This window comes from Schistocerca gregaria, chromosome 2 (genome assembly GCF_023897955.1).
Source record: "Schistocerca gregaria isolate iqSchGreg1 chromosome 2, iqSchGreg1.2, whole genome shotgun sequence".
Classification (NCBI taxonomy): Eukaryota; Metazoa; Arthropoda; class Insecta; order Orthoptera; family Acrididae; genus Schistocerca; species Schistocerca gregaria.
Genome location: NC_064921.1, coordinates 409,632,381 through 409,660,012, shown reverse-complemented (window position 1 = coordinate 409,660,012; position 27,632 = coordinate 409,632,381). Strand labels below are relative to the sequence as shown.

The 27,632-nt window shown below is 39.4% G+C and overlaps 1 protein-coding gene across 1 annotated transcript in view; it reads right to left on the bottom strand.

Moving 5' to 3' along the window:
• Positions 1–21,627, bottom strand: part of LOC126322901 (uncharacterized) — a 32,667-nt gene extending 11,040 nt beyond the window's left edge. The window contains exon 1 of the mRNA XM_049994593.1: positions 21,567–21,627. The gene's annotated coding sequence lies outside the window, so the exon portion shown is untranslated. The remainder of the gene's footprint in view (positions 1–21,566) is intronic.
• Positions 21,628–27,632: the final 6,005 nt, after the last annotated feature.

The window sequence follows — 27,632 nt, the reverse complement described above, 5'->3', positions numbered from 1 at the left end:
CCTTATGAATCTTCCCTTTCATCACCAGGCATTCCAGAATCTGAATTATCTTCACATGCCTCCATGCATAAGTCGTCCTCACACTTGTCAACATCACTTGCATCATTTAACCATTATCATATTACAGAATTGAAGCCTTGTTGTGAGGCATGTCACTCAGAGGGCATGCCCTAATAATAAAACTGCAATTCTCACTCAGTAACAGCTGGGGAGAAACTAACCTCAATAATGTTCAAGGACATTAGAGCATATGGCAGTTGTAACTACCCAGAAGTGCAAAACAAGGTGCAAACATACAACTTTAGAATTTTGAATAAGTTAGGGAGACCTAACCTCACAAGTTAAGGGCTAAATAGGCTGTTTGGGGGAACAGGGTACTACAAGCTGCAGATTGTGGCACAAATGATGTTTGTTGTCTAGTCTCCAAGGTCATACTTCATTCGTACAAGTGGCAGGCAGAGAATGTTGCGCATTAAGCTTCAACAAAGTTCAAGATCTGCACCATTGTCTCCAAAATTAAGGAGGCCTTGGGTCTTGAGCTGAAGAGAAGGCTGAACCAGAAACTTTGAAGTTTCTCTGACAAGCTATAACATGAATTCCTGTACTTGTGGCATTAGGCAGAGAGCTGCAGTGTTCCATTAAATAGGTCAAGGGTGCACTAACCTGAGGGGCTGCTCTCTAGGTAGCTGCCTGCGTGTGGAGCACACATTATGTTTGCATTTATTGTTGTTGTTACAGAGTTTGGCCAATTCTAGACTGCTTGGAACCATAAAATATGGTGCAGTATTTTTCTTATTATCTTTGCAGAACTCTTTAATGTATTGGCTGCTTGTCCAGCTCTGCTCATTTTGACATCACTAGATAGGGTGTGGTTTTTGTTGTTGGATAGTAAATTTTGCTATACTGATTGGTAGCCTAATGCCTTGTATGGTTTCTTCTCAAATCACTTCCTGTATCTTCCAGCCATCCCCATGAGTTTGTTAATTTGGAACTTAAATCCAAAATTTTCTTGATTAGCCTGCTGTAATTCATTCTGTGGATGGAGCTATGGAGCTTTAATCTCCTCTTTCTTATTGTGTCTGTGATGGTTTCTATGTGTGTGTATGAATCTCATTTCTCCTCTTCATCCAGCTGTTATCTTTGTTCTTTTGTAGCGCTAAAATTATTTGCATAAATTCCTTTCTTTCTTTTCCATTTCTTCTTTTTCATCTCATTTATTCAGCATGAGTCTGCCTCTAGTAGCTGATTGGTCAGTGTGATGGATCGTCAATCCTCTGGGCCTGGGTTCAGTTCCCAGCTGGGTTGGGGAATTTTGTCCATCCAGGGATTGGGTGTTGTGCTGTCATCCTCCTATCATCCTCATCAACTGGAGGTTACCGAAGTGCGCCAAATTGAAAGACCGGCACCCAGCAAATGGTCTGCCTGAGGGGTGGCCCTAGTCATACGATTAAATAAAATTAAATAAATAAATTCAGTGTATGGCACTCAGATCTATGCAGTGCTTATGATTTAATTGTTGTTGCAATGGATCATTAGTGATCTTTTATTATATTGGTTTTGGTTTGGTTTTTATGCTAAATCCATTTTATTTAGTTTTTTCTTTACTTGTAGTGTTATCTAATCCACTTTATTGTATAGGCTATATTCTCCCAAATACTTAAACTTGTCAACTCTTTTGATATTTTCTCTGTTGTTATTATGTTTAATTTATTCCATTTTCTCAAGCAATATTTGTAATCTGGTTTTAGCTGCAATTTTTTTTACATGTTTCTGTCAGTATCTTTGCATTTGATTAGTTCTTAGAACTAATTTAACATTATCAGCAGAAGTGAGACAGTTCACTTCAAGCCTTCCCCTTCCTTGTCCCAGGTGAATTTCTTTGATGTTTTTCTCTTGTAGGTCTTTACCTTAGTTCCTCCTAAGAGAGTGGATGAGAATTCACCACCCTTCTGAATTTCTGTGTTAATTCTGAAAAGTTCATATACTTTTCCTAGACATTTATCTGTTGAAACTGTGTCTGACACTGTCTGTTCAACTAACTGTCTGGTGGTTTTGTCAATGCTTGCTTCTTCCAGTAGTAGGAATACTGTCCATCTATGTGATCATAGGCTCTTTTGAAATCAATGAAAGTGACAACTGTGTTGAAGTTCCACATTTTTCTGATCATGAGGAATATTTTCTAGTTCAAAAATTGCTATGGCACAATCATGGTACTCACCAGGTGTGTATTCTGCTTGGGCTTCTATATTTCTCTGTAAAACTTAGTATATAATTTTGTCAGTAACTGGACATAGAGGTATGCCTGGCTAATTGTTGGTTTCTTTCCTACTTCTTTTCTTATACAGTGAATGGGTTATGGCTTGTTTCCAATCGTCTGGTGTTCTTCCTTAGTCCCAGAAATCTTTAATAACCTCATAAATGGTTTCAGGTATCTACTTCTTTCTAAGTTTCCACATCTCAACTAATATCCCATCTCCATATCACACTGTATTTTTTTTCAGATGGCCAATGTATTGTTCAATTTGACGCAATTGTAATGGTGCTAAAGATGGGCTTTCATTTTGAGGTTGTCTGAAAATTAGTCATCACATCAGTTTCTTGCAGTTTAGGAGATTCTTAAAGTACACACATAAAAAAAAGTTTTGCATCACTGTGGTTCCCAGAACTTCTGAAGATAGACATTGACTGTGGATATTGTATCACAGACACAGTCCCTTTGACTGTTCAGTGTGTCACTAAACCCACCCAACTTGGAGTGAACCAAAGCGATGTTGTTTGGAGATGGAGGAGATACTTTTATATGCATCCGGATAGTTATCGGACAGTTCAGTGCTTCCTAAGGCCTTGTACATGTGTCTTTATATATATCATTCTGTCCCATTTGATGAAAAACTGGATATTCATTGCGAAAGCACATGGAATGTTCTAGAAGGACGTGCATTGCCATAATTATTGATAGAGTGTTGTCATTCATAAAATTATGTAAATATACTAAATTAAGTAACTAATCAAGAAATTGAAGTGATAAGTCATTAGAAATAAATAACTAGAGACTGCAGAGATGTTAGCATGAAAAATCAATGCTTCTAATAAACAAAATTATAATCTAAAAATCCCTTAACAGAAGACCTTACTATCTTGAGAAACACCTTAAAAGCTATTATCAAGCAATGTATTTTCATTTGTTATTTATTTTTATGTCTTCCTCTGCAATTAATATACTTTGTAATTACATTTCTAATTAACTCTCCAATTGTTTACATGCCACAGTTTTTCAATTTCCAGAATTTGAGGCCTTATTTGTGCATTTTATGTATGTAATCGGATAAAGCAAGAGCTGTGTAATAATATAAGAGAAATTATTGTAATTAAAGTTCAGAATGATTTTATTATGGAAAACTAAAGATATTACTATAAAAGATTGTCATTCAATATTGTATTTTAACCTTATTTGGCTGTATAATCGGTTTCATTACATTTTGTAAATTTTAATTGTAACATCAAAATTGCACAAAATTAATAATTCTTTATTTTGAAAGTTATTGTTAAAATTCTATATAAAGCAATGCAATGATGCTGCGACAAGTCAGTTTTGAAGTTACTTTTTGGAAGTCAAAGATATCAGTGAAGTCTGTGCGTGTTTTGTTTACATGATGAGTGTGCAGTTCGGATGTCAATTAATGTGAATAAATTTTGTGAAGATGAAAATTTCACATCGATTCAATCAGTGGACCAGGCAGAAGTTGAGTAACATTCACATGAATCATTACAATGCAGAGTGACAGGAACTGTCGATGACATGCCTCGTTCAGGCCACCCAAGGGCTACTACTGCAGTGGATGATTGCTAACCACATATTATGGCTCAGAGGAACCCTGACAGCAATGCCACCATGTTGAATAATGCTTTTCGTGCAGCCACAGGATGTCATGTTATGACTCAAACAGTGCGCAACCCGCTGTATAATGCAAAACTTCACTCCCAATGTCCATGGTGTGGTGCATCTTTGGAAACACGACACCATGCAGTGCAGTACAGATGGTCCCAACAACATGCCTAATGGACTGCTGATAATTGGCATCATGTGTTCTTCACAGGTGAGTGTCACATATGCCTTCAACCAGACAATCATCAGAGATGTGTTTGGAGGCAACATGGTCAGGCTGAACACCTTAAACACGTGGCCCAGTGAGTGCAGCATGGTGGAGGTTCCCTGCTGTTTTGGATGGCATTATGTGGGGTTGACATATGCCGATGGTGGTCTTGGAAGGCACCATAACGGCTGTACGATATGTGAATGCTATCCTCTGACCGACAGTGCAACCATATCGGCAGCATATTGGAGAGGCATTTGTCTGACATGGACGACAATTCGCGCCCCCTTTTGTGCACATCTTGTGAATGATTTGCTTCAAAATAATGACATCACTCGACTAGAGTGGCCAGCGTGTTCTACAGACATGAACCCTATTGAACATGCCTAGGATAGATTTAAAAGGGCTGTTTGTGGTCAACATTGCCCACCAACCACTGTGAGGGATCTATGCCAAATCACCACTGAGGAGTGAGACAGTCTGGACCAACAGTGCCTTGATGAACTTGTGGATAGTATGCCACAATGAATACAGGCATGCATCAATGCAAGAAGATGTGCTATTGGGTATTAGAGTTACCAGTGTGTACAGCAATCTGGACCACCAGCTCTAAAGGTCTCCCTGTATGGTGGTCCAACAAGCAACTTACGTTTTTCATGAGCAAGAAAGAGGGCAGAAATGTCTATGTTGATCTCTATTCCAATTTTCTGTACAGGTTCCAGAACTATCTAAACAGAGGTGCTGCAAAACTTTTTTTGATGTGTTTTTTGCTAGTGACTTGCAGTTATCTTTGTTGTTTGTAATCAGTTTGCTTACTGAATCTCTGAAGTGAAGGCTCACTGTCTTGCACCTTATTATTTACTATCTGAAAACATTGTACATATCCATAGGGTTTCTCTGCCTGAAATTTATATCTATTTCTTCTAATTACTTTCCTCATATTTCTGTTTCTCTCCTCTAGTAATGTTTGACGTCTGTCTGCTGATCTCAGTGGACATGTTCCAGTCTCTCTCCTTTTGGAAGCTGTTATTCTACACTCCATTGCTTCATCATATACCTTGTGCCATCTTTTATGATTTTGTTGTCTTGATTGTCATTCTAGTTCTTTCACCCTTTCTATCATTGCTTCACTGGTCTCATCCCAATGTCCTATCTTCTTCATGTGAAGCTTTTTAACAAATTTGTCCCTGTTGCCAAAAATTAAGTGCCAGTCTACGGACTTTTTTAATTTTGGGGTTTGGTCTTTTGTGTTGAAATTTTCCTTTATTTCTGTTAAAAATGATTGAGTTTGTGACTAGCCATCTTCTGACCAGTCCATTCATAATTTCACTATGGTTTAGTTTGGTTATTTATGTGTGACACAACATGAGCCTAATGTGTATTACAAGAAAACAACATTTTCTTTCTCCTTGGTAATTTTCTGAGACAGTTTGACAGTTTTAACAAAACTAGACATGATTGTCTTATTTGAGAGTTTCGTGATCATTCATTAAATAAAATATGGCGTTTCAGTCTTCGATCGCTATTCTTTATTTTCAATCAATTACCAGTTTCGGGCTAGCTGCCCATCTTCAGATCATATGTTGTAGTTACAGAGTAACTTGTCCATACAGAACACATGGTTCACTGTCATAATGATTGATTGAAAATAAAGAATAGCGATCGAAGACTAAAACCCCATATTTTATTGACAGTTTTAAGTTGAATTGTCTGCAGAAGTTCGTAAGCCCTTCTCTGTTCTTGCAGATGTAAATTTCATGCTACTGCCTTATATTTCTGTTCTCTGCTGATCTGTATGTGGACATCTCCTTTGAGTAATTTTATGTGATGCTTCAGTGTTTTTGATGTCTTGTTTTCTAATTTTTCCCAATATTGTTTGACTTTATTTTCAATTGTTCTTGTTTGCAAGTGTCATGCATTTATGATGGCATAGCTTGTAATTGCTGATCTGAATGTGAGAAGTTGTATTTACTCTGATGAAGATGTAAGATACATTTTGGATTCTGTTAGGCCATGAAAGATGTTCCAAGCACAGTGACTTTCTATTTTTTTTTTTATGCCCAGTTTCCCTTATGAATCCTGTGGATCTCTCATTTAGATGCATTATCATCCTCTTATTTGGTTTTCTGAAGTGCGAACCATGGACCTTGCCGTTGGTGGGGAGGCTTGCGTGCCTCAGCGATACAGATGGCCGTACCGTAGGTGCAACCACAACGGAGGGGTATCTGTTGAGAGGCCAGACAAACATGTGGTTCCTGAAGAGGGGCAGCAGCCTTTTCAGTAGTTGCAGGGGCAACAGTCTGGATGATTGACTGATCTGGCCTTGCAACATTAACCAAAACGGCCTCGCTGTGCTGGTACTGCGAACGGCTGAAAGCAAGGGGAAACTACAGCCGTAATTTTTCCCGAGGACATGCAGCTTTACTGTATGATTAAATGATGATGGCATCCTCTTGGGTAAAATATTCCGGAGGTAAAATAGTCCCCCATTCGGATCTCCGGGCGGGGACTACTCAGGAGGATGTCGTTATCAGGAGAAAGAAAACTGGCATTCTACGGATCGGAGCGTGGAATGTCAGATCCCTTAATCGGGCAGGTAGGTTAGAAAATTTAAAAAGGGAAATGGATAGGTTAAAGTTAGATATAGTGGGAATTAGTGAGGTTCGGTGGCAGGAGGAACAAGACTTCTGGTCAGGTGACTACAGGGTTATAAACACAAAATCAAATATGGGTAATGCAGGAGTAGGTTTAATAATGAATAGGAAAATAGGAATGCGGGTAAGCTACTACAAACAGCATAGTGAACGCATTATTGTGGCCAAGATAGATACGAAGCCCACACCTACTACAGTAGTACAAGTTTATATGCCAACTAGCTCTGCAGATGATGAAGAAATTGAACAAATGTATGATGAAATAAAAGAAATTATTCAGATAGTGAAGGGAGACGAAAATTTAATAGTAATGGGTGACTGGAATTCGAGTGTAGGAAAAGGGAGAGAAGGAAACATAGTAGGTGAATATGGATTGGGGCTAAGAAATGAAAGAGGAAGCCGCCTAGTAGAATTTTGCACAGAGCACAACTTAATCATAGCTAACACTTGGTTTAAGAATCATGAAAGAAGGTTGTATACGTGGAAGAACCCTGGAGATACTAAAAGGTATCAGATAGATTATATAATGGTAAGACAGAGATTTAGGAACCAGGTTTTCAGTTGTAAGACATTTCCAGGGGCAGATGTGGACTCTGACCACAATCTATTGGTTATGACCTGTAGATTAAAACTGAAGAAACTGCAAAAATGTGAGAAATTAAGGAGATGGGACCTGGATAAACTGAAAGAACCAGAGGTTGTACAGAGTTTCAGAGAGAGCATAAGGGAACAATTGACAGGAATAGGGGAAAGAAATACAGTAGAAGAAGAATGGGTAGCTCTGAGGGATGTAGTAGTGAAGGCAGCAGAGGATAAAGTAGGTACAAAGACGAGGGCTGCTAGAAATCCTTGGGTAACAGAAGAAATATTGAATTTAATTGATGAAAGGAGAAAATATAAAAATGCAGTAAATGAAGCAGGCAAAAAGGAATACAAACGTCTCAAAAATGAGATCGACAGGAAGTGCAAAATGGCTAAACAGGGATGGCTAGAGGATAAATGTAAGGATGTAGAGGCTTATGTCACTAGGGGTAAGATAGATACTGCCTACAGGAAAATTAAAGAGACCTTTGGAGAGAAGAGAACCACGTGTATGAATATCAAGAGCTCAGATGGCAGCCCAGTTCTAAGCAAAGAAGGGAAGGCAGAAAGGTGGAAGGAGTATATAGAAGGCTTATACAAGGGCGATGTACTTGAGGACAATATTATGGAAATAGAAGAGGATGTAGATGAAGACGAAATGGGAGATACGATACTGCGTGAAGAGTTTGACAGAGCACTGAAAGACCTGAGTCGAAACAAGGCCCCCGGAGTAGACAACATTCCATTAGAACTACTGACGGCCTTGGGAGAGCCAGTCATGACAAAACTCTACCAGCTGGTGAGCAAGATGTATGAGACAGGCGAAATACCCTCAGACTTCAAGAAGAATATAATAATTCCAATCCCAAAGAAAGCAGGTGCTGACAGATGTGAAAATTACCGAACTATCAGTTTAATAAGCCACGGCTGCAAAATACTAACGCGAATTCTTTACAGACGAATGGAAATACTGGTAGATGCAGACCTCGGGGAGGATCAGTTTGGATTCCGTAGAAATGTTGGAACACGTGAGGCAATACTGACCTTACGACTTATCTTAGAAGAAAGATTAAGAAAAGGCAAACCTACGTTTCTAGCATTTGTAGACTTAGAGAAAGCTTTTGACAATGTTGACTGGAATACTCTTTTTAAAATTCTAAAGGTGGCAGGGGTAAAATACAGGGAGCGAAAGGCTATTTATAATTTGTACAGAAACCAGATGGCAGTAATAAGAGTCGAGGGGCATGAAAGGGAAGCAGTGGTTGGGAAAGGAGTGAGACAGGGTTGTAGCCTCTCCCCGATGTTATTCAATCTGTATATTGAGCAAGCAGTAAAGGAAACAAAAGAAAAATATGGAGTAGGTATTAAAATTCATGGAGACGAAGTAAAAACTTTGAGGTTCGCCGATGACATTGTAATTCTGTCAGAGACGGCAAAGGACTTGGAAGAGCAGTTGAATGGAATGGACAGTGTCTTGAAAGGAGGATATAAGATGAACATTAACAAAAGCAAAACGAGGATAATTGAATGTAGTCAAATTAAATCGGGTGATGCTGAGGGAATTAGATTAGGAAATGAGACACTTAAAGTAGTAAAGGAGTTTTGCTATTTAGGAAGTAAAATAACTTATGATGGTCGAAGTAGAGAGGATATAAAATGTAGACTGGCAATGGGAAGGAAAGCGTTTCTGAAGAAGAGGAATTTAGTAACATCGAGTATAGATTTAAGTGTCAGGAAGTCGTTTCTGAAAGTATTTGTTTGGAGTGTAGCCATGTATGGAAGTGAAACATGGACGATAACTAGTTTGGACAAGAAGAGAATAGAAGCTTTCGAAATGTGGTGCTACAGAAGAATACTGAAGATAAGGTGGATAGATCACGTAACTAATGAGAAGGTATTGAATAGGATTGGGGAGAAGAGAAGTTTGTGGCACAACTTGACTAGAAGAAGGGATCGGTTGGTAGGACATGTTTTGAGGCATCAAGGGATCACAAATTTAGCATTGGAGGGCAGCGTGGAGGGTAAAAATCGTAGAGGGAGACCGAGAGATGAGTACACTAAGCAGATTCAGATGGATGTAGGTTGCAGTAGGTACTGGGAGATGAAGCAGCTTGCACAGGATAGAGTAGCATGGAGAGCTGCATCAAACCAGTCTCAGGACTGAAGACAACAACAACAACATTATGAGTATACTATGTGTGTGTAACACATTCATCAATTGTTTAAGTTTCCAGGTATTAACTAAAGTGTTGATGTTCAATGTGCCTAGCAAATGTTTTTTTCTTAGAACTTATGCAAGACGTTGTGTCACTGTTTCCAGTGATGAAGGTTTGATTACAACCTGGAGTACTTTTATCTTTTCTGTCCAGTGTTACTTTCATACCTGGGCTGAATGTAAATTAGGAAGAGATGTTAACTGCTTTATGAAAAGTTGCCTGTGGTCAAACTGCCAGATGGGTTTTAACAGACCACCTAATATGGGAACAGGTGCCTTTCATAGCTGACCACTTTGGTAACATAGGCCATTGATTTTTGCAGCCACTATCCACATGTAAGGAGATGGTGAATGCAAAGCTGCTTCTTGCAAATCACTTATAAAGTGCTTTGGTGATTCCATCCATTTCCACATAATGATAGTTGTAAGAATTTGAAGTGAAAGACACAAAGAAGTGCCCCTTAAGTGCAGTGATTATAATTCTAGTGATCAGCTGCTAAACCATCTGCAACAAAATTTCAGAGTTTCATATAGTCCTAAAAAGTAGTGGAGTTCATACACTGCTGAGCCAAAACTTTATGACACCTGCTTAATAGCTTGTTTCTCCATCTTTGGAATGAAATACATAACTGATTCTGTGTATCAAGGATCCAACTGTTTGTTGGTAGGTTTGTGGAGGTATGTGGTATTAGATGTCTATGCGCAGGGCATGTAATTCACATAAATAATGGGCTGCTGATTTGCGTATGCAGTATTGGCACCCAACAGCTATAAAGATGGATTCTATAGGATTTACATCAGGTTAATTTGGGTGCCAAGATGTTAACATGAGTTCATTACAATACTCCTCAATCCACTGTAGCACAGTTCTGGCTCTAAGAAATGGACAGTTGTAATTCTGAAAAATGACATTGCTGTCATGGAAGACATCTAGTTTGTAAGGAAAAGGTAGTTTGTAGCTGTCAGCATGTCTCTGATTACTACCACAGTCCCATGCAAGTATAGAAGAATATCTCCCATAGCAAAAAGCTGCTCGCATCAGCCTGTGTCCATTGTGTACTGGATGTTTCAAGCTGCCGTTCACCTTGATGACGGCATTTGCAGAGATTACCATTGACATAGTGTAGCAAAAATGTTATTCACACCAAGTGCTGAAATATTTCCATTGACCAACTGTCAAATCCCAATGGTTGCATGCCCACTGCAATCATAAGTAGTGATATCATCAGGACAACATGTGGATACTTATGGATGGTCTGCCACAGAGCTACATGTTCAACAATGTATGACGAACAATGTGCTCTGAAACACTTGTGCATGCACCAGCATTGTGCCCTTTTGGCAGAGATGCCACAGATCACCATACTTTACAGAGAAAACAAACCTCTAAACCCCATGTTCTACGAAGAGCCATGGCTGTCGTCCTAGCGCTTTCCATAGATTCTCATGAAAGTAACTGGTGAGCATTCAACCAGCTTCTGTATTTTTTAGATACTTATTCATAGGTTCTGTGTAATAATAATCCATCCTTTGTCAAAGTTGCTTATGTCAATGAATATCTCCATTTGCAGCCCGTATCATTGCTAGTGTGATCCCCTGTCTGTGTCTGCTCTGCTTACATGTTTTTATTACAACATCACATGCCCACAATGTCACCAGGTGGCATCCAATGTCATGGTGGGCATCGCTCAAAATGTTTTGGCTTATCTGTGTATAATGCTAGGAAAGAAATCTGTATAAAACCTAAATTTGACAGCAGTGATATTTTTCAGTAAATCTAAGTGTGTATTAAAAGGATAGGTCAATGGGAAATGGAAGTGGAATGTTTGTTGCAATAGTACAAGAAACTGAAATCAATTGTGAGACCGGGATAGAAGCTGGTTGTTAGATTTTTTTGGATACCAGTTGTTGAAGTAGACAAATGTTTTCCACTGAGTGAGGATAAACTTATAATTTTGTCCTTCTGCTGACCACCAAACTCATTGTCAGATGTAATCATAAACTTTAGAGGAACCTCCAACTTCTTGTACATGTCCCCCAATCATATCAACATTATTGGAGAAGACTTTCATCATTCAAAAATCAGTTGGGATGATTACAGTTTTGTAAGTGGAGAGGGTGTCACGACATTCTGCAAAATAGTACTAAATGCTTTCTCTGAAAACTACATGGAACAAATACTTCAGAAGGCCACTTATAATGGAAGTATATTAGATCTAATGACAACAAACAACTGGGTTTAGAGGTTTTCTATATTTGAGCTGGTATTGGAGGGGAGTCACATGCCCTCAACTGTTTCATACTATCACATGGAAAACATCTGATGGTATGCAAGATCATTTATAGAAATTCAGTTAAATACATATGAAGCTTTCTTTGTTAAAAAAGCCAATTGATGTGATGACCTTTCTGCACAATTATTGCAATTTTAGCCCAAAAAGTTAAATGTGTTTATGATACATGTCACACCTTACCCATGATGATAAAACATGCAATAAATTACAGAAACAATGTTTAAAATGTGAACAATAGATCTTGATGCTACTGTTGGTGCTCCAGCAGTGGTTTCAAAAAATCAACATTTTATGTACTCAGACTGAACAGCTACAAAGGCTCAATCAAGCTATGGCTTAGGATGATCAACCAAAAATTTTAAATTTTAAAAAGAACAAAAGTAGGAAGTGCCTTTAATATGGCTAACTAGGTAATCTATCAAAGAGTTGTCAAACTTGTTGATTTGCTATGAATACAAGGGAGTAAGTCATTGGTCAAATGAGATTCCTAGTCTTAATAAAACAAATTGTTGTGCAATGCTGTTAGTTTGTGAAAAGTGTATAGAAAGTTCAAGAAACAATAAAAAAGTGTACAAAAGTGAAAGGAAAGTTTTTAATGATACCTATAATTTGTTATTAGATATAAACTACACTGTGATGAAAAATACATTGATAGTAGTGCATAACATCATATTACAATCAATGTAATTGAAGTATTTGGCATGGATAAAATTGATGTAATATTTAAGAGAAAGAGATAGACAGTATAATATTTTGAAGATATTTGATTTATTCCAGTTGGAGTTCACAACTTATTTTCTGCCTTGAAATTTGGGCAAAATGAATCAAGAAAATAGTTGAAAATGATAGTTAAGTGTGGGTATTGTTTAAGAATAAAGCTGGAACTGATGTTGCTGTCCAATGATGAAAATGAGCTTGATCATTTATCTGTGGAAGCTGTTCATCAAGCAAAGGCCTGTATTGTTGATGAAACTGATGGCATACTACAAAGAAGCAGGAAAATGTAATGATATATCTTGAACGGAATAACCTCCTCAATGTCAACCAGCACAGATTCCCAAAACAAAGAACATGTGAAACTAACTCGCACTTTTCTCACATAATATACTGAAAGCTTTGGATCAAGGCAGTCAGATAGATGCAGTATTTCTTGATTTCTGAAAAACATTTGACTCAGTACCACACCTTTGCTTATTGTCAAAAGTATGATTGTATGGGGCATCATGTGAAATTTGTGACTGGATTGAGGACTTTTTGGTAGGGAGGATGCAGCATGTTATCTTGGATGGAGTGTGTTGGGACCCTTGCTGTTCATATTGTATATTAATGACCTTGCAGACAATATGAAAAGTAACCTCAGATGATGCAGTTACCTGTAATGAAGTACAATTTGAACGTAGCTGCATAAATATTCAGTCAGATCTTGATAATACTTCAAAGTGGTGCAAAGATTAGCAACTTGCTTTAAATGTTAAGAAATGTAAAACTGTGCACTTCACAAAGTGAAAAACTGAAGTGTTCTATGACTATAACGTCAATGAGGCAATACTGGAATTGGCCAACTCTTGCAAATATCTGGGTGTAACTCTTTGTAGGGATATGAAATGGAATCCTCACACAGTCCAGTCATGGGTTAAGCAGCTAGTAGAGTTTGGTTTATTGATAGACTACTGAGGAAATGCAATCAGACTACAAAGGAGACTGCTTACAAATCACTCGTGTGACTGGTTCTAGAATATTGCTCAATTGTGTTGAACCCATTCCAAATAGGACTAACAGCAGATATGGAACATATACAGAGAAGGGCAGCATGAATGGTCACAGGTTTGTTTAATGCATGGAAGAGTGTCACAGAGATACTGAAGGAACTGAACTGGAAAACTCTTGAAGGTAGATGTAAAGTATCCCGAGAAAGACTATTAACATAGTTTCATGAACTGGCTTTAAATGACGACTCTAGGAATATACCACAATCTCCTACACGTTGCTCACATAGGGATCATGAGGGTAGGATTAGAATAAATACTGCATGCACAGAGGAATTCAAACAATCATTATTCCCATGCTCCATACAAGAATGGAATGGGAAGAAACCCTAACAACTTGTACAGTGGGACATACCCACTGCAGTGCACCTCATGGTCATTTGCAGAATATAGATGTAGATGTAAAAGGAAGTTTTGATCATAAAAATAATATGGAGACAAATAAAATTTAAACCCAAACAATTGCATAAGCTACTGAATCATTTTTCTGGAAGGGCTGTTGATACATCAGACACAGAAGAAGAAAATGAGTTTGCAGATAATGGCTATGAAATTATTAGTTTTGAACATATTAGTCAATAGGATTCTGTCAACCTATATGTGTCCAATACCTGTTTTACTAGCCATTTGAGTGGCAATAAAGAACAGTATGAGAACAATGTAATAGTAAGGAATGAAGCAAAGGAACCCACAAATTACATGAGTGATAAAGCTTGAAGAAGTCATTACATTGCAGTGAACATTCAGCACATAAACAAAGAATGGTGCTTCAACATAAGGCACCAAGGAATTATACAGGAGTGAGGTAGTTCAAAAACTCTGAAAACTGAGGAAAAGCTATGGAAAAAGAAGTAAATTTTCTGAAGAAAAATGAAATATTGAATAGTTAAAACTGGTAAAATAAACAAGTTGTTTCAAAATTGGTGGGATTTTGCTACAAAATTGAAAGTTTATGGTGAAGTACTTTTATCAGCTGTCGAAAGAAATTACAGTCTTCAGTTTCTAATTTCAGATTAGGTAATCAAAGTACCAGCAGATTTATTGATGGATCAGGATCATAAACACATCAAGACAGTTTCAGTAAATTCATTAACTCATAAAGGAGAAGGAGATTAGGGTGAGAAGAACACCAACTGACAGATAGAGAACTAATATTCTTGCAAATTGGTTATCCTTAAGTTACAGTCAATGAAGGAACTCATTGTTTTGATCTCTGCTTCAGGATATAAAATGTTGTGAAAGAGTGTGGAAGTATTTGTGTGATCAGTGTTATTATAGCTTAATAATCTTTGAATGTGTGAATTAGTGAGATAGAAAGTTTTTCACCTCATCACAACTCTTCTTTGGTTGTTGACAGATTCCATCAGACAGCAAGAAATAATTTGAGAGATTATACAAACAATTGCAATGGACCTGATACTGTTATCAGTAATAAAATATCTGGCAAGATTTGGGTATGATTAAAAATGATAATATGGGATGATGTAGGTCTATGGCAATGACTTACAATGAACTATGGAATATACTAAAATTTCACTGTGTACATATTCCACATATTGCATAAATTATGTCTTCTCTATTAACTCTGTATGTGCATAGGACTATTAACTAATACTTGTGTAGCATTCATTGTTAATATGAACATCATTGTTCATTTCTGGACTGTAATATCCACAGACTGTTAAGTGCAGAAGTTACTGTCAGTTTAATTTTAGGTGAAATGTCTATGAAATAATATGACTTTTATCTTTGGCTTGTTTATAATGTGTAAATCCTGTATTCGTATCTGTGGCTAAGTGTGTTCAGCGATGTTTACGAAAAACAAGATATATGTTTCCAACAGTGCCTCATAAAAGTAATATACATCTAGTGAAAGTTTTAACTTGTGAAATTGTGAAAAACAAGACACAATGGTTTCAAAAATACGTCCTAAAAGAGATATATATACCTGCAGAAAGATTTATCTCCACAGATACTCAACCACCCACACAATGGGTACAAAAAAGCACTAAATGTATATACCATCTGATGATGAGTTGCTAGGCAGCTCGAAACCGGTCATGGTTAAATAAAATACATCTACATAAAAGGCGACTGGTTGCAGTAATTTCTGAAAACCTTATGAAATAATATAACAATCACATCATGATCTAGATGCTAAATGTATACAATACAGTGGGCCTATACTACACTACACTACACTACACAACACATAGGAAATCTTTGATGGTTCATATATATGCCTCTGTAGAGAGGGACAATTATTGAACTATATGAAAGAAAATCATCACAAGTTCTGAACAGTTTGCATTAGGACATTCAAACTGTGTGGTTGGCTGTGGAGCGTGATGGGAATTACTATGCACATGCATGGTTTGGTTTAGCTACGAAGCCTGCTTTCATTTGTATGGGCTCATCAATAAGCAAAATTGGTACATTTAGGGGACTGAGACTCTGCATTTCATGATCAAGAATTCTCTTCACCCCCAATGGGTTATGGTGTGACATGCAATGTCCAGTCATTGGATAATCAGTGTGGTATTCCTTTATGCTACAGTGACTACGAAATGCTACTTGAAGGTTCTGGAAGACGATTTCATCCCCCTTATCCAAAGTGACCCTGATTTTGACAAGATGTGGTTCATGCAGGATGGAGCTCGACCTAATCGAAGCAGGAGAGTGTTTGATGTCCTGGAGGAGCACTTCTTGGACCGTATTCTGGCTCTATGGTACCCAGAGGACACTGGCATGGGTCTTGATTGGCTGCCATATTCTCTGGATCTGAACACATGTGAATCCTTTTTGTTGGGCTATATTAAAGAAAGAATATACAGCAATAATGCCAAAACCATTTCTGTGCTGAAAACATCCATTCAGGAGATCATCAACAGCACTGATATTCCAAAATTTCAGGCGGTCATGCAGAATTTCGCTATTCATCTGTGGCACATCATTACCAACGAAGGAAGGCATATCAAACATGTCTTAACATAAATCTTAATATCTGCAGTGATGTTTACATGTTGAATAAAATTTGTGCATGCTGTAGTTTGTGACTAATTTAGATTTTTTTCCTATAGTTCAATAATTGTTACCCTGTAAATACAGTGAAATTGATACATGAATTATGGGTGTTTGTAAAACATATCTGAGGTATATTATGTGGGGTTAGGGGGAGAGGGGGAGGAGGGATGCCCAGGAGCCTGGGGTATAAGACCACAACTTGCTAGTTAGGATAAAATGAGGAATGGCAGCTCATTGTTTGTTAAGGGCTGAAACCAGAATAGAAAGTGATGTCTGGTGCTGGGGTATGGAGTTACAACGAGGTTCTAACTCATCTCAAAGGCATGCCATTGGTTTCAGGTCAGGACTCTGGGCAGACCAGACCATTTCAGTTATGTTATTGCCCCTAAACCATTACCTCACACGTAGTGCTTTATGACGGGGTGCACTGTCATGTTGATACAAACAGTCATGGTCTCTGAAGTGTCTCTACAATGTGTACTACACAATGCTCAAAAATGTGTAGATATCCCTTCACAGTTAGCATTTTTGGAGGTATAATAATGGGGCCACACTATCATCACGAAAACATTCCCATGCTTCCTCCAAGCTTCACTGTCGGCACGACAGATGATGGCAACTAGCATTTTCGAAACATTCACCAAATCCAACAACTAACATTTTCGAAATATTCACCAAATCAAAATGCTTCCATTGGATTACCATGGAATATAGCTTTGTTCATCACTCCAAATCATTTGTTTCCATTCATCCTCTGTCCATTGGAAGTATCACTTAACACTGACCACAGAAACATGTGAGTTATGAGGAGCTGTTCGACAGTTGTACCCCATTCTTTTTAAGTCTTTACACACAGTCCCTATGCAAGCTGAACTGCTGGTGGCCCCCTTGAACTCACCTGTGATCCCTTCCACTGATTTCAAGCAATTTTTTACAGCCACCCTCCACAGTGGCTCCTGTCCGTTAGTAAATGAGGCCTGCCTTGTCTTGACTTAGCTGTCATTGTTGCTTTATGTCTTCACTTCACAATCACATCACCAAGAGTGGACTTGGACAGCTTTAGAAGGGATGAAGTGTGACTAATGGATTTGTTGCTGAATGGTTAGTCCACATTCGAAGTCTCTGAGCTCAATTAACAACACTATATAGCCTGCCTCTCATTATGCTGGCGGGTTGGTGTCTCGGTATCAGTTCCAAATTACACAGTGGTGTCCAGATACTTTTTATTAGTTTGAAAGTATAAATAAAAGTTCCATAATCCTGATTCCCAGAAGGGGAGGAAGGTAGCAGTTGACCACTCTTGCCCTCCTCCTCCCTTGTGGATGACTAAATCTACATCTACATTTATATTCTGCAACCACTTTGAATGGCTTATCACGTAATCAGCTGCAGTATATCATATCACAAACATGGAATTAACATGCACATGTTGGTTTTGTATAGTGGGAAAAGTGTACTGTTAACCTATACGCTTAAAAGCAGGGATTGAGGAACAGAAAGAAAAGTGTGGATATTAGCATTCTTTTAAACATGTATTAACATCCTATCTCATGTCCTAGCTACCATTAAGGTAGGCCTACTGCCTTCTAAATTTGCTCTCCTTGTAGATTCTGGAGAACATTCCCTTATTTCTTGTGTTACCAGCCCACTTAAATTTCAGCGTACTTCTATAATGAAATGAAAAATTCTGACAGGCTGCAGTTGGGCATTGAAACGAAACAGTGCCGACAAGTGAAAATTCATGGCAGAACGGGACTCAAACGTGGATTTCCCACTTTACCCAATGTTGACAGGGGGTACTACGTACGTATTGTGCGACAAGTTGAGAATCTGAGTGGGGCAGTAAATGTGCTTGGATACTCGAAGCACCTAATGTGAGCGCTCTCATTAAGTGGAAAATCCAGGTTCGAGACACCATCTGGCACGCATTTTCAATTGTCACCATTGAATTCATTTCAGTGCCCAATTGCAGCCCGCGTCAGGAGTTATTTCAGTTCATCAAGTGTATGTACAACTGCAGGTTCCAGAATGCTGTATGTTATCAAAGATGCAGTATTCCTTCAGACATGTATCACAAGGAACGGGCACTGCAGTGAGTACAGTCGTTATGAAATATATTCACAGTCAAGAATACTAACAACCATCACCTATATAAGGGAATGACGTGAATGAAATTTGTGCCGGAGTGTGACTCGAACCCGGATTTCCCACTTCACGCGAGCCGTCGCTTGGCTACGTATCCATGCCCGGCCACATCCAACTTTCCATATGTCGTCGTTCCTCCATCACAACTGGTTCTCGTACAAACATTATGCAATTCCCGTACAGGGGAGGACATTTTAATTGAATGCCGCTGCCTGGCATAGGCAGATAAATACGATATGACAGTGCCCGCGTTGTTATGAGAGCGATGCAATGTCCCTTCGGACAAGCATACATCTCCGAAGAAACATTGCTCATTCTTAACAACACAGGTACTGGAATATCGTTTTTATCCGCCGATACCGGAGAGCGATTTTCAATTAAAACGTCCTCTCCTGTACGGGAATTACATAATGTGTGTACGAGAACAAGTTGTGATGCAGGAACGACGACATATGGAATTCTGAATGCTGTCGTGTGTCGTGCATGGATGGCAAAAGTGGTTAAGGCGACTGCTCGCGCAAAGCGGAAAATCTGCGTTCTAGTTATTCCCTCGGACAAGTGGTATTGCGAATGCATTTATACTTCAGTAATACCAAATCTCAAACGCTTCGTTTCACTTTTTCCGGCTTCGCAAAGCTCTTTCACTTAACAGATCAATTTTTTTCATTTTAGGGCTTCCCTCTATGCCACTGACAAAAACCGCAAACATTGAGCAATCAGTACCGTAATTTCACAATAATTCTAGGCAATCGACAGTGCCCTATTCCCTAATTTGTTTGTACAACCGGAATTCGTCCTAAATTCAGGAACCAAAATTACATTTGTCGTCATGCATGCAGTAATGAGCTTTAAAATATTTGCTAATGGACCATAGCGTGCAAAAGTGAGTCTAGAAACAATTTTTAATTACAGTAATTAAAAAGTAGCTTTCAGACTTTAGTCGAAGTCAGAAACTTGCCTACTGTAGAATGAAACAGGCAAGATCACTGTGTTTCAAGTGGCTGTATGTTTCGTAACAAATAATATGCATTATTATAATTATTCAAAATAGCACGAATTTTAAGCGTGTGCGAGTTCCGAAATTTCTCCTAGTCTGTCAGGTAGGATATGTGAGAAGATGTAAAAGTTCCTTACTCGAACCGAAGCCGAAGCAGAGGTGTTCGGTAAATTATGGGTAGTCATAGAAAGCTAGTTGTTGCCTCAATCACAGCAGACGCAGTAAAGCATGGCGTGACAAGGCTGAGTTATACAAATACAAGAATACATAATATGCTGTATTTTGCGGTCTGTTCCTTGAGGTACCGGTACAATACAAGCAAAGGAAACATTAATCAGTTCCACATCAGGTGGCACAATGGTTGAGACGGAGGAATCTAATTCAAGAGGGATGAGTGAAGATAAAATCCTCGTCCATTCCTCCTGATTAATGTTTTCCTTTGGTTCCTTAAATCACTTGAGGCGAATGATGGTATGGTTCCTCAAACAAAGTCGCGAACGATTTCCTTCACCGTACTGTAATTGACCAGCCTGAGCAATAATGACATCGATGTCGACAGGACGTGAAATACTACATATTTTCTATTGCGAGCTACTTAACTGTGTTTAGAAACGTCCTGACGGTAAGGTACAGAAACGAATCATCCTTCAGTAGGACACACATCAGCATCACTATTTCCGACTCCAAGTATTGTGCTGCATTTTACCACAAAAAAATTCAGAATGCAGTCTCACTTTGTTAAGACGTGCGATGTAACAACTACAACGCACCAGAAGTTGGTTAACTTCACGAGATTCAATTATGAAAAACAAGAACAGCCGAGCAATTGCAAATTAACTAAATGTCAGACTGAAAGCAAGGCAGCAAACGATTATAATATTATTGGTTGGCTGTATGGTACCGTGTGAAAGTTTAGCGGCCCCATTCCCGTCAGTTTTTACTTCCACGCCACCAGCAGCAATCTTAGGATACCCAGAGATATTACAAAATTCTTTTAAAAGCTGTATTTTTACGGCACACACCATGACAAGTAGTTAAAAATCACCGACCTCAGGTGCATTTGAGCGAATGAATATGCATGAGCGTATGAATATGCATAGAAGACGACGCTGCATTAACCACTCATTCGCCGACGCCGGCGCTGACAATAAACACACAATTCCTAATTCGCCTTCATCCTCTCCCCCCCCCCCCCCCCCCCCCCTTCTCATGGTCGCTCCGGCAGGGACCACCAAGACAATACTAGACCAATTAAGTGCGCACGGTGTCATTTAGGGGGTCATACTATCCGCTCTCCATACGTGCCTGGAACGGGAAGCATCACAACGGTTTTCAGACTACCTAGGTAAGCTTATGAGAACTAAGTACCGGCATCAGTTGTTGAAACTGAATAGACAATCTACGCGACCTACTTTTAATTAGTGCATAGCAGCTCTAAAACGTACCTTGTAGTTTTCGTTGGCCTATAGGAAACTTAAGCTGATGGGGCTCCAACGTCGCTGCTGCTTGAAGACCATAACAGTAATGCTTTTATTAAGTACTGATCAAAATATTAAAAAAATGGCAATGTAAGCGCTCAGAGAAAACAGTTATTTAAAAATTTTGGATTTCAGCCTGAAATTTAGCTGTCTACTAATTTAAAGTCGTCCCTGATTTAAACCATAAGCCATTAACAAGATGCCACAAGCGTATTCTTTTGGGGAGGATTCAGTATATGATGCCCACGTTGAAAGTAATACGAATGCTTGCTCACTCCTAGCAACATCACAAGAGTACGTAGTTAGTGAAAGCTTACCTGTGCGTCTTCCACAACGGCCTTCAACAGAACGTGTGACAGCTGTGATGGTGGCACGCCTGCTGCTCACGCTGAACCTTGAGTTTTCCTCCTCTTATCTCCATCCCTTGCGGTTCCCCCCACTGTCTAGCTTGCTGGATGACAGTCGTACGACAACACATTTAAGGAGATTTTTTTTACCAAGACATAAGCAACTACAGAAACGAGAATTAAAGTGTGCATGTGCAACCGACTGGATAAACAATGGCACGTTTAAATCTAAAACAGAAGATGAGAGCTGTTATAATCGATGGGCATAAAGAAAAAGGCTAAAAGCGCTAAATATAGAATACGCTGAGAATGTTTTGAGACTACAATCAATATTTCCAGTACACTGCATTGGTGGCCAATAAAACAGTAGAGGTGCGTGTCAACACACAATTAACTTCTAAAGGCACTTGCTCAGGTTTTTACTTTGACCAAAAACTTGTGCACGTTTACTTCTGCAACTCGCTTGGACAAGTTAATTTCGGCAATCTGCTGCAAGTACTTGCGGAAGTGGTTCCACTAGAGACGCATCGTGTGACGGGTAAATGGATGTTTACATTGTCGTGCTAAAAACCAGAGCAGCCGCCATCGTTGCTGCATTATTTATTGAAGATAAATCGTGGCGAAAATTAAATAGTTATGAAAGAAAAATGTTTGGGCGAAGAAATGGATGTGGAAGTGTATCAAGAAACAATACTGAATGAGTTAAAATCAGGACTTCGCCCAGATTAAAAACTTTATGAGAATGTCATATGCAATTTTCGAAAATCTCTTGTCTGTTGTAAAATAAAATATTCGAAACCAGGATACAAAAATGTTGCAGTCTGTGTCTCCAAGCGTTCACCTTTTAACTACTCTTCGATTTTTGCATAAACGTTATCACAAACGTAAAGCATTTATATTTACGCTAAGATTAAAAGTAATCTCAAACGTGAAACGAAGTAATCGGTTAATTTTTCGCACGTCCGTTTATGAATTGCCATGGTATATTTGTTTCTGTTCATCCGTCTCTGTGCCTCCTTTTAGACATTGACATGGTCGTACCGGTATTGAGCATACAAAACTTCTGCAAGTTTGAGAAAAACTTCCAGCAACTGGCATTTTCGGCAAGTTTTTGCAGCAGGGTGCAAGAAACCGTTTCCACTAACGCGCGGTAGCTGCTTCTGCAAGTGGATGAAACTTGCGGAAGTCGACTTGTTGAGGGTGTTTGCATGTCAAATAACTCGAAGGAGTAGCTTCAGCAAGCGACTTTCAGAGGTTTACCTGCTAGTGGACACACGCCTTAAGGCCAGAAAGGACAGCTAATAACGAAATTTTAATTGTTGTACGTATACGGTGTAGTAGAAAAACCATGTGATCAAATTTGTAGGCGGTATAGGGCATGTACAGAGCACGAAATTTAGTACACGGAGCTGCCTCCTCTGACAGCGACACTGGCGGGACATCTAGACATCTAGTTGATCTGGGTTTGGACGACAGATGCGTGTACATCACTGCATGCATCTTCAAGTATTCGCCAGAGTTCTTCGTTCATAGTGGATGGCGAGAGGTGTTCTGACAGCGACCGTAAACCATAACCAGATGCATTTAATGGACGAGAGAGCTCGAAAACATGCTGGCCAGGTCAGCGGTCAAACATCGTCTGTATTGAGATAGTTTCAGACAGCACGGGCAATATGCGGTCTTGCGTTATCTTTTTGAAAAAGTAACGTCGTGGAGACTGGATGGGACGCAGCCAAATCCGAAATGTAATGGCCGCTGCCCAAATAAATGGCTGTATGAACCAGCGGCGAGTAGTTAGCCTCCCTCGAAAATCCGCTGCCGTTCTACCTAACAACTTTCACGATGCCGTGGGGTGTTTTGCTGCCTTACGGAAAAGTCTATGCAGAAGTGATGATCTAAGACATGTTTACGACAACTTAGTGTCAGAATACATTAAAAACAACCAAATAGAGCTAGTTCCTCCAGAAAAATCTGCAAATTCATTTTAATTGTCTCATCAAGTGGTCAAGTGAGAGAGACAGAAGAGCACAAAACGTGGAATGACGTTTGATGGTTGCTCTCACGAAGAAAGTGTACCTTCTCCTAATGCACTTAAGAAATAGGGCTTAACCGAAGTGATTGACGTGCTTATGAGGTCCGTCTGCGATGCCTTGTCATTGCCGACATTGTTCAAGCTTTTCTGCAGCTTCCTCTACATCCTGAAGATAACGATATTACTAGATTCTTCTAGTGCAAGACCAACAACAACAAGATTGAAGGTCACAATGAAGACAAAGGGCAGTTCGTAATTTCCAAGTCCTGTTGCAAGCGATACAGACGGCGCGAGTGTCATGGCACGAGGTATCGACTGTTTACAGCGCTGTTGACAACACGTTTCCTAATATCAGTAGCATTCCTGAGGTGAGTTGAGCCAACGCAGTATTGATGTGCACTATTCTTACCTGGCGGGAGTTAATTTCGAGATTGTCTACGGTGGAACGTGATTAGACTTCACTATTTTAGGAATTGCGTGGATTCTCGTGGGGAGACATGTGAGAAACTAGGTGAAAGATATAGCGAAAATGTACCCCGAGAACGGAAAAACAGGTTGACTCCCGTCTGCGTACACAAAACGCAAAATTGTCGATGATGAAGGTATGGATCACCACTAAGGTAAGTTAAATTACCATCAGCTTTTCGGTACATCTTTTGTTCTTGTTGACAATGCTGTATACAAAATGGATATCTGGCGCAATCACAGCCGTGCACTCGATCGCTGTTCTTGTCAGTGTTTAAACAGAATCTGTATCTCGCGCCATGACGGTCGCGTGCTCGATATGTGTCGGTAGCAAGGGATCTTGAAAATTACCGGACAATTTGCCGATTCTCGCGTCTTCCCTTTGGCCTTGATGCAGCCTGTTTTTGCTTTCAGCAACCATATGTGAAATAGCAATCAGTGCCAGTTCACTCCAGCAGCTGTGTTACTGGATGGGAACATGTACGTGGATGACTTTGATGCACGAACTAAATCGCAAAGTAGCATACTACCGCTGTATTTCGAATTGTCTTCGCTAATGAAGAATATAAAATTTAAATTGTCGATGTGGGCACCTAATTTGCAACAATTATCCACAATTTGTAATGTGGAAAGAAGGGAGAACAAAACGAAAGTCACGATTCTAGGAATGACGTGGAACTCTGAAGAAGACATTCTGAATGAGTCACCAACGGGTCTTTGAAAAATGTTGAGAGACATTTGCAAAAAAAAAAAAAAAAGTTACTGCGACCAACAGCCGGGCTTTATGACCATCTGGGATTAGTAACTCCGGTATGCACTGTAGTATATATTCTGTTTGAAGACACTTTGCTGCTCGGACTACATTGGGACGAACCTATGCCTCACAAGCTATTGGTTAGATCGGTGGTCGTCAGACGTCTTTGCTCAAGAGCCAGTATTGACGTCGGCCGCATACTGACCGATCTTACTAACTGGCAACCCACATAAATTAGTATGTTATGACCTCAATGCACAAGCTATATTAAGGGCGCAGTAAGTTTGCCGCCGAACCCCCAACTAGTGATCGTTAACTGTATTAACCATTCGGAACACTTAGTGTAGAATATTCTCTTAGATTGCTCCCGTCCTCAGCATCCCCAAAGGTGTAATACTCCAATTGCTTGAAGTGTTTTACTGTTGTTGTGTGAGCGGATGATTGATTAATAACTGTAATTTTACTTCTATTTAAATGCATTATGCAATATTAGACTTCATCACAAAAGCCTACTAAGTGTTTTGAATATCATTTTCTGCTATTCATTAGGTTGCTCCTGTATTAAGCAGCTGTAATGTAATTTGATATTCCTTGATATAAATATGTAGGCCTATTGCATTTGACCGTCTCTATAATGCGCCTTCACGAATGCACGTTACTTTCGCTCGAAATTTATACAGTAGCAGTAAGAGTCACATATGCCTGTCGAGTGGTCAATACTGGATGATAATAAAATATTCCTCCTTCCACATCTTTTAACTCCGCTGTGGCCACTCAGTACTTACCCCTCTGCCCCTGAGGTAAGCGCCCAACTCTGCCGATCTCACGGCTGAAATCACCAACGTCACTTGAAATTAAGCACATCTTAAAATACCAGTGTCTGTAAATATTTCTGTGGGATACTGAGCAAAAAAGCTACACTGTGAAGCTCATATCGTTAATTGCTAGATTATCATAAAAACAGTTACGAACCACTCCTTATGTCTGACATGACACGAGGGCGTTAGCTAGTATAGGTCCCGGGGAAAACATCAGACAACGCCCGAGGGCCAATACTTTGAATACGTAGAAGTTCTGGGGAGCAGGGGCAGGCACCGTCTCTCTAATAACAGACTTTTTTATCTTTCAAATTTTACAACTTTATTAACTTGGCTTTAAAATAGTAAGTGAACATACGTTATCATGTACAGTAAGATCATGAATATAGTTTCTTAATGAAAGTTCCTGAAGTATTATTTTAATAGATGAAAGAACAGCTCCCAGAATCAATTTGCAACGTTTAAAACTCAAATCCTTTTTTAAGCAAAGGAAAAAATACAAATTGCATAATGCAAGGTTAAATAAAAGATTCTAACTCCACATGGTAATACCAAAATTTTCCTATATATCACCTGTGATCACTAAAGGCAATAAAATATTGATCAGAAAATTTTAATTAAAACATCTTAAATACAATAAAATCTGATTACTATCAACGTACACTCAAACCCCATAGCCTATACGATGCGCTCCGTATCACAAAATATTTTCCTTACTTTTAAACACTTTACACCATAATCCACCCTACCTTGACGCATACTACACGCAGAGAATTATGACAAATAATTAAGGTATGTAAATCTTTTCTTTTCAAAATAAATCAAAAAACACTCAACTCTCAATCTCAGTGGTTATATCTGTTAAAAAAAATGTACAATACACATCTTTTGACTTCGTCTTGGTCATGCGTTGTTGTGCACAGTGCTCTCCTTCAGGATCACTTGCGGCACGGGAAAGATTTTCCACGATGTACAAAACATTAACAGGGCGCAACTGGGATTATACGTAGATGTGGAAGCGGCTCGCAGATCTTAAAACGGACGAGGGAGTAGAGGCGGTACTAGTAAACAGTTCGACTATACCGCACCGCACCAAACAGCAGCACGGTGGGGTAGTCAAGAGACATCAACAACTGTTGCAAGGCAACTCCAGCAAAGGCAGTAGGAAACTATTTGTGGCTTTAAACTCATGGGAGGACCAGACCAAACCACAGAATGACGTCACAATCTAAATTATGAAAATACTATCGGCGATTTCGGCACGACAAGTAGAACCGTAAAATACCATAAGATATGAACTGCAATTATCACGATTCATAATCGTCCGACTGAAAAGCTCCACAGTCAGTCTTTTCCTTACTACAAACACTTAAGAGTACCTCCAAAGTTCACTCGAGGTCATTGCCAGAGTGTCAGATTTCTCGTTATAACTGTAGATAACAGTTTAACAAACTGGGGGCCGACTTAGGTTTCTTAATAAGACAAGCAATGATTCGGTTCCTCATTTAGATCCACCTTCGATCCAAAACAGTCGTTTACCTTAAAGCAGCTAAATAGATGACAATGCTGATATCAACACTCTCCTCCCAAGCAGCGCTCTAACTGGAGACTGTAGACCCGGAGCAAAGCTTACACCACTAAAGTCTGATACAGGCGCCACCAACGTGCACCGTTTTAGAATTCTTATGTTCACCTCACACACAAAACTTGCCGTAATTCTTCGTCAGAATCCAAGGGCAGACACAAGAAATCACTTCTTAGCCCTTGAATGACCACACGATAATCGCCATCGGGACAACATCGGCCCTCCACACTAGGATCTTCGAGCTCACAGCGTTCCGTCCCCCACCGACCAAGCGGCCTTGCCCTCCCACACCGACGTCGCTTCTCACGCACCATCCAGAGTTAACTCCCATCAACCCCCTTCTTCCCCGTTCTGTCGCCTCGCGGGGCGCGTAAAGCCAAAT